This window comes from Nerophis ophidion, linkage group LG23 (genome assembly GCF_033978795.1).
Source record: "Nerophis ophidion isolate RoL-2023_Sa linkage group LG23, RoL_Noph_v1.0, whole genome shotgun sequence".
Taxonomy (NCBI): Eukaryota; Metazoa; Chordata; class Actinopteri; order Syngnathiformes; family Syngnathidae; genus Nerophis; species Nerophis ophidion.
In genome coordinates this window covers 30696062-30702061 of record NC_084633.1, presented here as the reverse complement: position 1 = coordinate 30702061, position 6000 = coordinate 30696062, and the positions used below count along the sequence as shown (strand labels likewise).

General features: G+C 37.5%; 1 protein-coding gene across 1 annotated transcript in view; it reads left to right on the top strand.

Annotated features, from left to right (window-relative positions):
* Nucleotides 1-335: 335 nt before the first annotated feature.
* Nucleotides 336-6000, top strand: part of cpt1a2b (carnitine palmitoyltransferase 1A2b) — a 123352-nt gene continuing 117687 nt past the window's right edge. Inside the window, exon 1 of the mRNA XM_061884120.1 lies at nt 336-357. The gene's annotated coding sequence lies outside the window, so the exon portion shown is untranslated. The remainder of the gene's footprint in view (nt 358-6000) is intronic.

The following is a 6000-nucleotide window of genomic DNA, read 5'->3' as shown; positions in this document are numbered from 1 at the left end:
CTTCACTACTTTTTTTTTATAAATAACATGTGAAAGGTTTAAGCTTTGGGGAAACTATTCAAAAACATCCCAAAGGTTATAGTTTTCTACCAGATCCTGTCATAGCCAGCCATTAGTTAGGTGTCTTCTCTCTGAGCTCATACACCTCCATTTAGTTTTACCTTTACAATTATGGAGGATTTTGTTGTTGCTACTTAGTAGAATTTAATTTACTCATGCAACACAGACAGTGACTTTATATACCCATAACAGTCACTTCATCTCCATTTTTGCTGCAGCCCCAGAGTGTGGTAGTAATCTGCTTGCTGTACACAGGAAGAAAACATGGTTGGCTGCCGGAAGAAGCTTCCTAAAAAGGTGAGTACAAAATGGATTTAGCCTTTGCTTTTTCCGTATACCGTCTGGGTGATGTTCTTGGTGGGGATTTTGGAAGGCCGTGTTGACATTGGAGCTGTACATATGGCTTTATTATAATGTAATAATTAAGCAATCTGCCAATTACTTTGGTCCATTAATCCAGTAATTAAACACTCTTTATTGCCTCAATACATATTTTAAGGAAATAGTTAAAATGATTTTGGAGTTGCCAAAACCTTTTTTCTTTTTTAAAAAAGAATGCACATCGTCAACATTAAAATTGTACTTTTAACATGCGTGCAATCATAAAAATGAAATTAATAAATAAAAACGCACCACTGTTTGCCGCCACACAAAAAACAACACCCACACACCAGCATTCTCATGTGATCGCTATGCAGCATTATCTCAACTTAGAAGATCCATTAGTTCTATAACTGAGCTTGGAACTCAAAACATTCGTATCTCAAATCAGTGTCGTCCATCGAAATGATTTGAAATCAATTCAATTGATACTTGCCCCCCAAAATAACTAAACAAAATAGCAAAAGGAAACTTTAGAAAAGGAATAGTATCAAAAAACAATACACTAGAATGTACTGTACAACAAACAACGAGAGTGGTTTAAGTAATGTAATAATGTACAAAAGTGCAAAAGGTTTGTTTTTACCAGAAATTAGATTTACAAAGTGAAACTAATATGGAATAGGCTCAAATCATGCAACTCAAGATATGTTAAGCCATCGTTAGATATCATTTTATGATTATAGCTTAAAGTTTATGAAAACCTAGAAAATGTGGTCTTTTCACAAACTGTAAGGCATATTCATCAAATGTATAACAAATAAAAGCTTGACATGTCTCACTTGGCATGTAATGAGTTTATATCCCATTTTAGTTTCACATTTGAAGTTGAATTGCTGACAAGAATGGACTTTTTGAAGTTTCATCTGCAAGATTTCAAAGTATATTGTTGAACAGAAAATGTAAAAAGCCCCCCAAAATAATCCTAACACATAATTAGGCTCTATTAAAATTTTAAAATGCATTCAGGAAATATTTTACTGCAGTGACTCTTAAGAATATTTAAACTTGCACCTTTTCAAAGATACTAAAATGTATTGGGATGGACTTGTATACATTTCTGCTGTGAATATATTATGTTGGTGTGATATTTTTAAGCACAAGTGAACATTAACCTTTGTGCGTGCAGATCATGCTCAGTTTTTTCTTTCTGCTTTGTGAATCCTGTGATGGATTTTTTTATCATGTTGTGATATTTTTCAACTTAAAGTACCAATGATCGTCACACACACACACACACACACACACACTAGGTGTGGTGAAATTATCCTCTGCATTTGACCCATCCCCTTGTTCCACCCCCTGGGAGATGAGGGGAGCAGTGAGCAGCAGCGGTGGCCATGCTCTGAAATTATTTTGGTGATTTAACCCCAAATTCCAACCCTTGATGCTGAGTGCCAAGCTTGGAGGTAATGGGTTCCCATTTTTATAGACTTTGGTATGACTCGGCCGGGTTTAAACTCACGACCTTCCGATCTCAGCCTGTGTGTGAATAATCCGACTGTCAAGAATGCATGTTTTTACAAAATATATTTTGCTAAATTGTCGCTGCTGTTGATCCACAGATGCACGTGCAATCCGAACAAAAGATTAGAAACTTGAATATGTGTATTCATTTAAACCTTTATTCATTCATTCAGGGAGGGCCGATTACTTTCAGATTATAACAACAATTGAAAGCAAAACAAAAGAGATATACAGACAGTCCTACCTCCGAGTTTTTTCCTCAAAGAGAGCATCTTCAGGTGTACTTCATCAAAGAGGGTGTGTCTTTGACTTGAAAGAGGTTTTTTTAACGGACATGTCCAACTCTAATGAATAGTCTGCATTTCAAGAGCGATCCAGTCAACTCAGTTGGGATCCAAATGGAGCAGAAGCTTTAGCTCAACATCGTCACTTCTTCAACTATGATCGCTTTTCCATCCATCAGGTAAGACAAGTTTTAACATCCTGATTCAATCAAGTGTAATTGTTTACAGTTGAAATAAGACTTAATTTACTCACTAATTCTACTTCACTTGATTCGTGCTTTTCAATGTCTATTTTTAAAAAATACAGTACATAAGTGTGTGGGGTTTTGTCATACTTGCATAAGATTCATTTATAATACAATATTTTTCACTAGATATTGACTATGTTGCATTATAAGGGTATGGCAGCAATTGCTGTCATATGGTTAAATTGTACTGTAATGTATGTATGTAATAAATGTACACAAACACATTTGTTGATTAAAACAAGTCTTTTACTTTAATTTTTTAGTCACAAAATATTTCAATAATGAACATTTTCAAGTACACAGAAGAATTGGTGGTGTACATTATTGCTTGGTATCGGTCCTGCAATCATTTTGCTGGCCTTATATCACAGGGAGAAGCTTTGTCAGCAACATCTAAAGTCTCTTCTCATTGTTTTTCCTACAGGGCTCCGTTCTACCAGGAACTTCATGAAGAGATATGGCTTTCGCAGCTGCTTGGGAGGAGGGTAGGGTACTGCATCAAAAACAGACCAGACATTTACTGAGTGTTTTTTTTTTGACTTTGCAGAATGTTCTGGAACAATTCACCTACTTCTTTGTCTCTCCTTTTAAAAAGGTCACACTGGATGGTCTCCAAATGTTACTGGCAGTGGTGTGTCCCAAAACGGAGCAAGATGTGGGAAGCTTCCTCCGGTATTTGATTGATGAGCTGCAGAAGATGTTGAGCAGCTCCAACATCAGCTGGATCCAGGAAGTGACGCTGGTCACAGAGCTCCGACGCCGAAGCGTCCATCTGGTGAGAGAGGTGGTGGATCATGCCGTCCGGGTTTTCCTGACACCCGCTGTTGGGAACTCCAGTGCGGAGTCTTTGAGTAGAAGGGCTGAGACGGCCAGCTTGGGCGTTGGCAGAATGCTGGAAGACGCTCTGACTTCTTGCTCCTGCCTCAGCCAACATACTGATGAAGACTGTCTCCTCTACATCTGCTCGTCGGTGGCCTGGCGAACAGTGGAAAACATTTTTAGAAGTTTTGTCCGCCACTTTGAAAGCTTTCCCCTGCTGGATTTTGACCAACGCACTTTCACTTCACGAGAGCGCATCCTAAGGGCTGTGGAGGACATAGACTACATGGCAACCTTCATGAAGTCCAACACTTCTAGGTGAGTCGTGTCCCTTCTTCTAATGTCAAGTTCCTTTTGTTGGAGCATATCTATGACAGACATTGTCTTTGTGTTTGCAGAAAATTATGAAGCAGGAGCACCATTCATTTCATCCTCCATTCTTACATCACAGCATCAAACCCAGATCTGACCCGCCACATCTCTTTATGAGGTCCGAATTTATATGCATCAATAACGCACCTCCTCTTTCTTACTCAAGGGATTTGTTCTTTCAATTTTGAAAGGAAAATTAGCAATTGTCATTTAAAGTTGAGAACAATCTGACCATGTAAAACACATTATGTTAAACAAGGGTGTCCAAAGTGTGGCCTGGATAAACAAAAAAAACCAACAATAAAAATACTAATAACTCAGGCGTGTCCAAACTTCTTACAAACTCAAAGTATGCTGTGATCATTTTGATTTTGTTTTAAAAAAAAATAAAAAGGACATAATACATCCAGTGTTTAAAGACAAAACTTAGGGTCGGCTTTGTGTTGTAAGTGACAGTCTAATATTAAAATCAGCATTTCAGCTTTTTCTCATTGCATAAACTTTTTTCCTCTGTTTTTGTCATTTTTACTGTGGTTTTGTTAAACTGTGATAATTAATATTACACTTTGTCACCAACAATATTGGTCCTCATACTTTTTTCACCAACTGCAAGCTCAGTAAAAACTCTGCTCTCTCGGTACCACCATAATGACCAACATTAAAATACAGTAGCACAGTAGGCTTTAGTATTCATTAAAAACAAGGAAGTGGTTTTATTTAACAAGTATATTTAATATTTTTGGCCACAGTTTGAAAATTAACACTGAATATCTAATTAAGTAATTTTTTGGCGTACCACTAGATAGAGCCCTATACACGAGTTTGAGAATCCCTGAGCTATGATACGAATCTGTAACTAAGTTTTGTCTTTTAACATATGTATTGTCTGCTTTAGCTTTTTTTTTCATTATTTTTTTTTAAATTAAATAAAAATATATCCAAATTTTTCCCGCATACTTTGAGTCTTTGGGAAAAGTTTAGACATCCGTCTATTATCATTATCCAGTCCAAACAATTTTTGATAGAATAAAATGCTTGTCCCGCCGACTTATTATGATTTCAAAAGCAAGTACATCAATTTGTATGCAAAAAATGGAATAATGCAATCCATACGTAGGGGTGTGTGTGTGTGTACAGTGTGATATATATATATATACATGTATATATATATATATGGGCATTTTTACCACTGTTACATGGCCTTTCCTTTTAACAACATTAAGTAAACGTTTGGTCTGTTTTTGATGCAGTACCGCCTGAGGAATCCAAGGTCACCGGCATTGCTGCTTACGTGCAGTGATTCCTCCAGATTCTCTGGACCTTTTAATGATATCACTAACCAATGGTGAAATCCCTAAATTCCTTGCAATAGCTTGTTGAGGAATGTTGTTCTTAAACTGTTAGACAATATGCTCACGCATTTGTTCACTAAGTGGTGACCCTCGCCCCATCCGTGGTTGTGAATGACTGAGCATTTCATTGAAGCTGCTTTAAAACCCAATCATGGCATCCACATGTTCCCAATTAGCCTGTTCACCTGTATGATGTTCCAAATAAGTGTTTGATGAGCATTCCTCCACTTTCTCAGTCTTTTTGCCACTTTTGCTTGCTTTTCTGAAACATGTTGCAGGCATCAAATTCCAAATGAGCTAATATTTGCAAAAAAAAAAAAGTTTTTCAGTTTGAACGTTAAATAGCTTGTCTTTGTAATCTCTTCAATTGAATATAAGTTGAAAGGGATTGGCAAATCATTGTATTCTTGTTTTTATTTATGATTTACACAACGTGCCAACTTTACTGGTTTTGGGTTTTGTGCACACAGAGAGCTTCTATATTTGCCGGACGCCGCAACAAATCTGTTAAATTTAGCTGAAATCTGGTCGTGTTGGACAGGGAGTCATGCACAAACAATACTTTTTCCGGTTTACTTGCAAATCGAAGTAGTCTGTTTCAATGCAGATCATATTTTACACATTGAAACGTCCAAATGGATGTCAACTTGTCAAAGGTTTTCCAACATAATTTCACCTTGTCGAAATACATAGAGGGGGGGGGTTGCCCACATCTGAGGTCCTCTCCAAGGTTTCTCATAGTCAGCATTGTCGCTGGCGTCCCACTGAATGTGAATTCTCCCTGCCCACTGGGTGTGAGTTTTCCTTGCCCTTTTGTGGGTTCTTCCGAGGATGTTGTAGTCGTAATGATTTGTGCAGTCCTTTGAGACATTTGTGATTTGGGGCTATATAAATAAACATTGATTGATTGATTGATTCACTGTGGCAGAGGGGTTAGTGCGTCTGCCTCACAATACAAAGGTCCTGCAGTCCTGGGTTCAATCCCAGGCTCGGGATCTTTCTGTACAGAGTTTGCAT